This window comes from Fukomys damarensis, unplaced genomic scaffold (genome assembly GCF_012274545.1).
Source record: "Fukomys damarensis isolate Sample0158 unplaced genomic scaffold, DMR_v1.0_HiC HiC_scaffold_19, whole genome shotgun sequence".
Lineage (NCBI taxonomy): Eukaryota > Metazoa > Chordata > Mammalia > Rodentia > Bathyergidae > Fukomys > Fukomys damarensis.
In genome coordinates this window covers 43,507,765-43,519,941 of record NW_022900931.1, presented here as the reverse complement: position 1 = coordinate 43,519,941, position 12,177 = coordinate 43,507,765, and positions in this window count along the sequence as shown.

Below are 12,177 nucleotides of genomic sequence, written 5' to 3'. Positions count from 1 at the left end.
GTACTGGGAATCGAACTCCGGTCCTTGCAAGGCAGGGAGCAGAACCACTGAGCTAAATCCTCGGCCCTAGTATCTTCTTTATATAGTGTGTAGTAATCTGCGTTTCTGCGACTCCCATGAATCACCCTTGTTCCTCCTGAGAACTTTGAATAGAGAAGAGGCTGGAACTTCACAATCACGAGGGGTCTAATCGATCATGCCCACAACTGCGTTCCGAATGTCTGTGGACACATCAAGAGCCTCATTGGGCCTCTCTGCGTCTCCTGTTTTGTGATTGCATGGAAGGCATCATCAGAGTCCTATTATGTATCTTTTTTGAAAAGGCCCAAATTATCAGCCGCTGTTATCAGCCGCTGTTAACGTGCACAGCCAGAGTAGGGTGGAGGGAGGGGACAGGCATTCTGTGCTCATTTTTTCCAGATGATGCATTTGCGTTTGTGCTGCCTAAGAAGCCTTTGCTCTTGGGCGGCCCCTCACATCACTGGCCCTTAATGAGCAGAATCAGTGCCGCTCCCAGGCCTTTTTTCAGGTGTGCTATTAAAAAGCCCTGGGCATTGGTGCCGTTTGCTGTTCAGATTTAATTGCAGTACTTATACATTTGTCCTTGTTAAATGCCATCCTATTAGATTTGGTTCTTGAGTTCAGCCTGGTGAGACCTTTTTGGATCTTGATTTTTGTCATCCAACACATTAGCTCATTACTCTCGGACAACGTATTTAATGTACGACTGTTTTTTGGAGTGGTTTGTGTTTTTGTTTTGTTTTGTTTTGTTTTTTTTAAACCAGACGCTGTGCGTTACATGGTGTATTATTTCCTTCGACTCTCATTGCAACTCACTCTCGGACAACGTATTTAACGTACGACTGTTTTTTGGAGTGGTTTGTGTTTTTGTTTTGTTTTGTTTTGTTTTTTTAAACCAGACGCTGTGCGTTACATGGTGTATTATTTCCTTCGACTCTCATTGCAACTCGTTGAAGTGTGTGTTATGATCCCCACTTTATGTAAAAAGACACTGTAACTCAGAAAGGCCAAGGTACTTTTCCAGGAGCACACGACCAGTGTGTGGTAGAGGCAGCATTTGCACCTGGCTGTATTTGCCTCTGAAGGTCCTGTGTGTAGCCAGCACCCCATGCTGCCTGCATGTTAATGTTTTGAACAAGACAACACAGGACAAATACTTGTGGCAAAAACACTACAGAGTACTTTGGGCCGAGGGCTGAGCCAGTCAACACGAACTCCTTCCCTTTATTGCTGTGCTATTTTCCACATTACCCAGCATTCTCTCAAGGAAGAGACATGGATTTTGTGCAACTATTTTGAAAACACAGTTATAACAATGCCATGTCATTTCAAGACCTTCCTTACCAATTAGTAAGATGCAAATGTGATGTTTCTGGTTATTTCATGTTGGTTTCCGTAAGTGCCACATTATTTTTACTTTTACGGTTTTTTGGGTGGAGGGTGGGATCTTTTTTCCCCCTTCTGTTCTTTCTGGTATTAAGAATCTAACTCAAGGCCTTGTGCCAATCCTTGATTATTTCACTACATGCTCTGAAGCCATTGTTTGAATAACTAACTCTAGATTCTTGCCCAGGACAACTGTATCGTGAAGCCTTGTTAGAAGATACATTGGGGGTGAGGGATACCCCTTCTTTTAGCAAGTCTCTAAAAGCAGCAGCAGAAGAAAGCCGAAGATATCCATCTGAATGTTCTCTTAAACATCCCACACTTTCCTAATTAATTATAGATCTGTCTTCTATATATTTACACAAAGGGCTATTGAACATGCTTTAAAATTTTTACCAGGACAACCTCAAACTATAAACATCCATTTGCACATACGTGAATCTCGGGGCCAGTACCCAACAATGACCTTATACATGGGCTGTAAGCTTTTATTCTTGTTAGTTTTAGATTTTAAAATCCTAATGAAGTTTTGTAATAGTTTGTTTTTTAACAGATGCCTTTGACCTCAGACCACGAAGGAATCCAGAAAAAAAAAAAAAGGCAGAGACTGGACTTCTTTCAAAGATTATGTAGAAAGAAAGAAAAACAAGAAATAGGGGCAGGAAGTGGAAACGCACACACACACACACACACACACACACACACACACACAGAGTTTTGTTCTGCTGTTTGGCTTGGAAACAAAGAACGTCACAAGGACAGGTCTGAGAGGCTGATAAAGAGGCTACATTCCCCAGAATTCGGAGATGTGTACTTTCCATGAGAGCCTGTTCTCTATCGGCGTGGTTCACTTGAGCTGTTCCTTTTCCCTGTGGAATACAATCTGATAGCAAAGGACCATCACACCTGGGGGTTAGACCCTGTCAGAACGCAGTCCTGTTGTCCCATCTGTCGGGCGCTCTTCTTCCCCAGGTCTCTCTTCTGTGAGATCCCTTGTCTTGTCTGATATGTTATGTGTGCACGTGTATTAGATAACATATAATTTACTGAATTATATGCATTACTGTATAGAATGTAATGCTAAATATAAATATTTTACACAAACAAATTGATTCTTACTATATAATTTTCACACACACCAATCCATTCTCATAATGATTTTCCTACCACATGTTTTAACAGAGGTGAAGTCGTCATAGAGCGGTATAGGCAGGAAAATGGGGAACTTGGAAACAGTGAGATTTCCCCTCAAAGCATTCCCCCACCACAAAATCCTTCTATAGGGAGGCTTAAGACACAGAATTCTACTGAATCTAATTCCTTATAGATTCAGAGATACTCTACAATGGTGGTATCTATAAGTCTCAGATTATTTTGCTAGAAATACAAAGACTTTAGAAAACATCAAAGCCACCTGCATCTGGATGCTGGTTTAAAAAAGTTTGCCCAGGCACAGTGTTGCTTAGTGTCATAGTTGGTGCCAGTAGGGTCCTCTTGAGAGCAGGCTGGTGTCTGAGGGGAAATCAGAACTGAAAAAATTTATGGGGGAGTTACACTTGTGAAAGAAAAAGATAAGGGAAGTATGATCAGTGGAGGAAGTTGGCAGTGTCACAGATCTGAAATCACCCATTAGGTGGAGCCCATGTGGGACAGAAATGGCAACAGCCTTAGACCATTGCCCTGCGTAGTCGGGGACTGAGACAGACTTCACAGGAGCTCATATGCAGAGCGAGGCCGCAAGCTCACCACACTCCCAGCTGGGCATTAAAACCCTTCATAAAGAGAGAACATATGCATGGTCTCCACAACTGCCGAACAATTGGAATTTAAATTTACCAGTTCTATATCAGGATGAAGATAGGCGAGATTTTATTGCAGTGATTTTGAAATAATATTTTTCAATGGAAAGTGAGAGTACTGTTTCAATACACTATTAAGGCCAAAATTTACAAGTGTGTGTGTGTGTGTGTGTGTGTGTGTGTGTGTATCAAATGGTTTTTCATTAAAGCATTTTACAGCAGGCATCTGAGCAGCCATTTGCAATGGCCTGAGGTATCTCCAGAGCAGAGGTCAGTGAGCTCAGGACAACCCCTTGAATTTTCCATTAGTGAGTAGTTCCATAAAGTAATAAATAAATTATTATTAAGCACTTTGCAAATAGAGTGTTATGTAAATGCTAAATAATCATAATAATACAGTAGTATGCTGATCTTGATGAACGGGTTGGCTTCCATGTCATTTAAAATGGATGGCACAGCAATGTCTGCAAAGATGAACGAGGTCTGTGTCCACAGGGCTGGATAACAGCTCCGTCTCCTCTGCTGGGAAGCAGGGGCCTTCTCCGGAGTTGCTGGGTTCTCTTCCTCTGTTCTCTGTGGGACAATTAGCGGAGGAGAGGGATTCTGGCTGCCTTTAAGGAGTGGTAAAAAGGCTCCTGTGCAGGGATATTGAAAGTAGGCTGAGGTGAGTGCTTAGGGATTTGCATTTCTGAGAAGTCAGGGTTAATGTATAAGGAGCTGGGGGCAGAGAATTAACATTTATTGAGTGCCTCCTGTGACCCAGACACTGTGCTCACTTGGTGTTCTGTGTTTATTATCTCATTTATCCTCCAGGTCGGCACATTAAGGTAATGGAGGAGTGGAATAAAGTAGATCGCGTTACTGTTTTCTCTAGAAAAGCAGAAAGTCAGAGTGAATGCTGTAGTTGCTGTTTTCCTTTTATATTCTGGAGTGAGTGGAATCTCAGCACAGGGAGAGACCCCAGGAGTCAGGGAAAACCTGGCCCAGTGATTTATCACAGCCCCCACATGCTAGGACCTCTTAGGCCACTCACTTGTGTGCAATCTTCCTTTGGAGCTGGACCCAGGAAGGGTTCCTGCACATCCCTGATGTGCCCCTAATGCACCCTGGACATCAAAGCTTGGCAGAGCCAGATTCAGACCTTTCATGCACCTTAGCAACATTCAGCAGCTGTGGACAGAGGGGTAACCATGGGCCCAATACTTCACTAGTGGCTTGGTGCACACTTTTTAATTTAACTTTTATAAAACCCCACTGTGCAAGTTTTATTGCCTCTTAGATGAGAACACATGCAGATTTTGTTAAGTAACTTGCCATAAGCCACACAACTGCTTCCAAGGGAAGAAAGCGAGAAACAGGTTAGTCACAAAGCCTGGGCTTTGAGCTATGTGGGAATCCTATGCCAAGTCTTGTTATTTGGGGATTTGTTTTCTCTTTACCCGTAGATGGACTATGTTCTCAATAATGATTCTATTATTCACCCTTTGTTTATCATGCCAGATTTTAAAGGTAAAAAGTCACTCTGTTGTTTGTTAACAGCTTTATTGAGCAAAATTGACATGCAATAAACCGGCCATTTGAAGTGGACAGTTAAGTTTTGACATATGTACTTACACACCAGTGACACCATTGCCACCAATCAAGATAATACATGTAGTCCTGACTTCCAAGATTTACTTCCTGCCGATCCTTACCTCGCCCCCTCCCCAGACAACTGCTGATCTGTTTTCTGTCACTATATTTAACTTGCATTTTCTAGAGTTTTATATAAACATACTAATATAGTATATGCTTGTTCTTGTCTGGTTTTATTTACAAAGATAAAGACTTTGAATAGTTAGTATGCATTTTATTTAATTTTTAGCTCTGGGTTCAATTCAGAGTTCAAATTCCCATTCTATCATTTCCGATCTGTGTACCGAGTGGCGCGTCTCTTGTCTTGTCTGAGGCTTGGTTTTTTTCATCAAAATATGAACTGGCCAAAACTGCATAGCACAAAAGCTATACATGGAAATCACTTCATTTTTTACAATTAAAATAAAAATTTTAAATAATAAAATTAAGTTTTCATCAAAATTCTTGTGATACTTGCTACTGTTCAATATGAAGTTGACACGAAAATAACCTGTGCATACTGTGACAAGTGGGTTATTTAAAGTTATGTATGAATTATCTTCTTAATCCTCGCAGCCTGTGAAGCATGTGAATCCATTATCCTCACATTACAGATGAGGAAACTGAGGTAGAGAGGTAGAAGAAGCATTATTTGATCTGTGGCAATGCGACTTAAGACTCTGTGTTATTTTCCACTATAACTTGTTTGCCTCTCGGTACATAATGGCCCCAAAGTAGTTTCAGGGCATCACTGCAGGGAAAAACAATCTAGATATGAAGCCCATGTCAATAACAAATAAAAGAGAAATAGATATAAACAGTGATAAAAATTGTTAGAGAACAAACTATAATTAAGGAATATGAATATTTTAAAACATGTAGGAACATACCCAAAATGTAAATTTACAAAGAGTAATCCACATCTGATTCTAGAGTTAACAGTGGGAGAGTCAAAGGCCTAGGAATCCGTAAAGAATTATGGCAGATAGAGCATGGGAAAGATTTCACAGTGCCCTGTGCATGAGCATCGGGGTGTAGAGCAGGCCTAGAAGGTAGGTGAGCAGACTGCACTCGCCCCAAATGTGGGAAATCCCTGGCAATTTGGATCCATTGGAACAGCTGTCATACACTATGGACCGATTTGGCTACTGCCTTGGTTATCCTCGATGTAGTAATTGGTATTCAGCAAAGATCTGGATTTTGATGGAACAGAGGGGGAGATTTTAATCCAGTTCAAGGAACCAAACATTTTTTATTTGTCTGACCTCTCTAACTTTGAAAAATTATTGTTTGGAGTGGGGGAACAGAGGATGAAAGATATAAATAAAATGATTTCAATGTTAAGAAAGGCCTAGATTTAAAAAATATTTAGAGGGTGAAATGCATAGATAATGGTGAATACTTGGAAATAGCTATGAAAGGACCTTTGGAGTACTAGCTTTGAAGCCACTCACAGAAATAAAAAATTGATTCAAATTTGTGTAAACTGATGATAGGGTAATTTTTGGTATCTTGGTTTAAGCATAATGGAAGACTGAGGTGGAAACTTTTTAGTAGACAGTTGTGTTTGAGAGTGAATCAGGATTGAAGTAAACTTTTAGCACAGAGAGTGTACTCAAAGCATGGGTGGATGAAATCTCCTAGGAAGACTGTGTAGATGGTAACATGGCTAAACAAGTTAGGGTGGACCACATGCCAACAGTGGGAGCCATGTCAAAATAGTGGAGATGGCTAAGATTTCATATAGACCTCTTCTATTGGAAACTTTCTCAAATTAACTTATTTCAAACTCACAAATCAACTTATTTCTACATACAGCATCTATCCCATGAGTATGCCATCTAGATGCAGTACTAAACAGGGAAGCAACCCCAAAGCAAATACAAAACCCTACTCTAGGTGTGGTCCCTTATCTACTTGGGACAGTTGCACCGAGAGAATTGGAAGGGGACCACAGGTGCCAGGAATTTAAAACTATGTACTATTTTGATGTACTGAAAATAAATCTGACATAACAGTTCTTTCCAAGATTTTTTTGTTTTATCAAAGATGGAGAGGATTAAAATACTGACCTGAAAGGATTATGCCGTATGATTGATATCCCCACACCTTCAGTGACCCCTAGAAATACCCCTTTTCCCCTGTCATCCAATTATCTGATAAGTGTTGAGCACCTTCTCTGATTAGACTCCATGTTAGGGACACAAAGAGGAAGGATGTTTAGTTCCTCCTCTTGAGTGCCAGAGAATATACCCTGGGTACTATGCTAATTCTCCATTGGCATAGTTCTTTGTGGTGTCCAAGCCCTCTTATCTACATTATGTTGTCGTGATACATCCCATCTGTAAAGGAAGTGGGGCAGTGATTACTGAGAAGCCTCACTCAGATGACTGAGACACAGAGGTGGAATGACTTGGAGAAGGCCAGTCACGGCTGCTATCCAGGTCTTCTGGTTAAGTGTTCTTTTTGCTGAGGGAAATGTGTTTTTCCAGCACTCTCACCCTGGGCACCTTGCCTTTGCAATTTCCCGGTTGTCTATTTTATCTCTTTCATATGACAAATTTGACAGGCCCTTGGGGAATACCGACTTTAGAAAAGCTTGCCTTTGGTCAAGTGCTAAATCCCACAGGTGTAAGACAGACTTTGGGAGAGCCACTGTTGATAGCACTACCCCTCCCAAACCCTGCTGTTTGTCTGGAAGGAAGTGTGCTTATCAGTTCTGTGTGTACCAGGGAGCACTAGCAAAACCAAATTAGCTCAAACTGGCTGCCATTCAGGTCAGCTAATTAAATTACCTATTGTTGCCTTACTGATAAGGACAGTTTGGAAAAGGAAAAAAGCCACTCATCCCAGCAGCTGTAAAGCTAAAGCCAAGAAAATGTGTTAAAAGGAATACTCTGAAAGGAAATGCCTCTGACGTGCAGTGGTACCTGGGGGTCTTCAGTGGACGCTTCTTCCAGCCATCTGCTCCAAACCTAGTGCTCCCAGCCCTCTCTGGCTCTGCTCCTTATGAATACTGCTGCTCTCTGGCTTTTTAGTACTGGCTGCAGCCAGGAAAGCCCGCTCCTTCTACTCCCTCCAAGAGTCGAATCCTTCTGGGAGTCTGGAGCAAACAGAGCATTTTTTCTGAAAAAGAATGAGTTACCATTATGTGTTAAAATGTGACCTCCCCTTGGTGTAAAAGCCAGTTAATATCTGAAAGATCTGTAAAGAAGAAGGAAGATGAAAAAGGAAGAAAGGGAGGGAGGGAAGGAAGGAAGGAAGGAAGGAAGGAAGGAAGGAAGGAAGGAAGGAAGGAAGGAAGGAAGGAAGGAAGGACCTCTTGTTACCACAGCACTGCTCACTTGTTGACTGATTTTGGCTCCTACACCTCATCTTCTCCAAGGGAATGAAATTTAGATTCACTAAACACTATAGCTATGAGGGCTCTGACTTTTAAAATGTTAATTTAGGTTTTTTTCTTCAAAACTTAACTTTTCCTGGGCTTTTGTTCATGGAATGCTAAAGGATATAAAAGAGACACAGGACATACTCTAAGAAGGGTATAGATACAAATGCACTGGTTGCTTCTGATCACCAAATTCAAGCATAATTTAATAATGAAAAACTGACATCGTGAATAGTAATTGAGCAATCTGAGAGATATCTGCTAAATAACACATGGCCCATGAAAGGGTTAATGGGGATTCAGGTTCTCAGGAGAGTGCTAATGAAATAGTCATAAAAAAGATGTTCAAAATTATCTCAGCTGTCTGTGGTTGCCGTGGAAACGCATTTCTCTTATTTATGTTTCTCTCCCCCCTCCCCGAATTACTAATAGTAATAATTTGGCCCGTTATTAAAAAAGACAGGGAATGGGCCATGTGAACCCAGGCAAGAAATGAAAAGTGAAAGTGGGGTGTTAAATAGAAAAATGGATGCATCATGGAAACAGTTTCAATTAGCTGGTAGATTATTTCCTGCACTTGGATATAAATGTTTGGTGCTTTGGGGTTGCGCAGAAAATGTGGGAAGAGATTATACTTCAAAAAGGAAGTTCTTATTTTCTTCAAGACTAAAATCTCACAATTAACCCTCTCCAAGAAAGATTTATACATTCTTTGGATCTATAATTGTCACTCTGCCCGAAGCCATAAATATAACCTTACCCATGACCTCCATGACCTGTCCCTTCCTCCCCTGGTAACACACACAGCTGTCTGCCTGGGTCTTGCTGATGTCCACACACAGGACTTGGTGAGGAAGCTTCTGGACTAACGGATCTTTGGCGTTTAGTGTAACAAATTTCTGCTTGAATTTCAGGAAGTCAAACATCTCCTTGAGAAATGGACATGGGCACATGTTTGTCAATGTTGCCCAAACCAGGAGGATTTTTGAACCACAAGAAGAAGGGGAAGAGAGGAAGTAAGGAAGGAAGGAAGGAAGGAAGGAAGGACCTCTTCACTATTGCGTCATCTTGGTGGAGCTATAGATCAAATTGCCTGGTATCTATCTGCTGGTAGAGATCTGGATACATAAGCTCCCCCTGGCCCACCTAGCCAGCATCCTAGCACTCTGAATTTGAGGGGAGAAATGCAGGAACAGAGAAAGCTGGGAGTTCATTCACTCTAGAGAAGCTCACCCCAGTGAGACCCGGAACCCGACCCTACACCCTGCTGCCATCAGTCCCACCCACTCTGAACCCAGCCACCATTCCGTCAGGTTCCATGCTTTTCCCAGACTGACTACTCAGACTTCCTAAAAATCTGGGAGCTACATAACATCTGCCTGATTCGCTTTTTCTGCTTAGATTGGCCAGTTTCATTCGATGCAACTGACTTTTTTTCAACAAAATTTAGTTCAACTCTCTTTTTTTTTTTTGACAGATGAGACAGAGGCATCCGACATATGAAAGTTTTCCCCAAATCACACTGATGATAACTGACAAATCCAAGGGGACAGCCCTGGCCTCTAATTGTACAAGATTGTGCTGCCTGGGTGTGGTGCTTACCACACCTCTCAGAAGGAAGCCACTCAAGGCACACTCCCCGAGACCCCGCAGGGAGCCTGCAAGATTCCCCTCCATATCCTCGGTTTTCCTGGTTCCTTCTTCTACTGACCTTGTTTCCAATTTTTAACTTATAGGAAAATATCCTATTGTGAGAAAACCTGTGGGATATAAACTTGTTATTAAAACCATTCCTGTGTAACTTCATGAATGTATAGTATCTTTCCTTCATTATCAAGTGTGAACACTCTGGGCTCTGAATTTATTCTTACTCCCTCAATACCAGAGGGTAGAGTATGTTCCACTGAACAAAAGGGCCGTGCAGTATAATCAGGGCATCAGTGATATCAGAAGAGGGACAGGCATACTTTCAGGGCAACCTGTTATCATAATTGGAAAACTATGAGGGCACTGTTCTGTGCTTACTTTAAATTTAGAAGTCCATCTCTAAACCTTGGCTTCTTTGAGGCCACACAAAAAAGCTTTCTTTATCCAGACTCCAGTTGATGGGCATTTGTGCTGCTTCCAAGTTTTAGCTATTACAAATTGTGCTGCTATGGGTGCATGTATATCACTGTGGTAGGATTCTTTTAATTCTTTGGGAAAGACACCCAGCAGGGAAATAGCTGGGTCAAATGAGACTTCCAATCCTAGTTCTTTGAGGTATCTCCACAGTGGTTGCACCAGATAAAGAAAATGTGTGTGTGTCTGTGTGTGTGTGTCTGTGTGTAAACAAAATGAAGTACTACTCAGCCATAAAAAATGAGAAATTAGAGACATTTATAGCTAAATGGATGCACATTGAGGTGGCACTCTTAATTGAAATAAATAGTATGCACATGTGTAAATACACAATAGTTTCTCTACTGTGAGAAACTGAAAGCGTAAGTACTAAAAGGTAAATAGATAATGTGAAATAGGAAGAAAAGGAGCAAAGGGGAAGGGGAAATGGCAGAGGTAGGAGAAAGGAAAGAAGGGAATGGAATTAATATGAGTAAGTAAAAAAATGGAAACAAAGTCTTTGTAGATAGGGAGGAGTGGAGGAGTTGAAGGGAGGGCAGGGGAATGGGGAAAAATAAGAAGCAAGATGGATTATGTAAAGGTGCATATTTCCAGTGGTGAATGTCATTATATTGTATAACTTAAATTTGCCAATAAAATTAATTTTAAAAATAAATAAATTAACAATTATTGTTTAAAAAGAAAGAAAGCTGTCTTTTCCCTCCCTAAACTTCATAAAGTTAATGGACCAAATAGGACACTTCAAAGGTTAATGAATTAAGGGCATTTACTGAAATAATTTCCTTTTTAAATTTTATTTTTATTAGTATATGTTTGCTATACGTATTGATCACATTTATCAAAGGGAATTTGTACCTGTACATAACACATCTTAATTCTTCTTTCTTTCCCATTCCCCTCTCTCCTCTTCAACCCTTCTTCCCTCCCTGTCTACAAAAGCTGTGTTTCCATTTTTTCCTTCATCCCATTTTCTTTTCTTCCCTTTCCCCAACCTCTCCCTTATTCCCCTTCTTATTTGAACAAGGTTTTCCAACTTCCCAATATCTATCCCCCATTTTGTTCCTTTTTTACCCATTGGATTTCTCACACGATATTTAATATTTAAACTTGTGTATCTAGTTTATTCTCTTAAAATTATGGTCTTGAGGTCCATCCATTTACCTAAAATGTCTCAAGTTTATCCTTCTTTATGGCAGAGTAGTACTCCACTGTATATAAACACCACACTTTCTCTATCCATTCATCATATGAATGATTTCCAAGATTTGGAAAAGATCTGTTTTCCAGATCTGTCTATAATAAATTGTGCAGTCATAAACATTATTATACATGTATCACTGCCGTATGATGCTGGTAACTCTTTCAGGAAGATACCTAGAAGGGGTCAAATGGAACCTCTAGTTTTAGTTTTTTGAGGAATCTCCATACTGCTTTCCACAGTGGTTGTAAACTCTCACTGACAGTAGAGATGGGTTCCTTTTTCCCCACAGCCTCAACAGCATTTGTTATTGGTTGATGAAATAATTGATATAAAAAAATCTTTCATGTGCTTAAGATAAAAGGAAAATCCTTGCTAGAAAACCTGTGCTTAGAGAGCTTAAAAAAGTCCAGTTCTACTTTAGAGTTTAAGTAGCACAGAGAAAGTTGAGGGTGTTGGTCTTCACATACAGGGTGCAAATTCTGGAGAACCAATTCCACATTACAATATGTTACTGAGAAGATGATGTTAGCGCCTCTGATACAGGAGAAATCTTTCTACGATGACAGTTCAATCAAACATCACATTAGGAAGTCTATGGTAAGAAAGCCTAGCTCTGGACAAAAGGCTACTTTCAGAGCATCCAATAA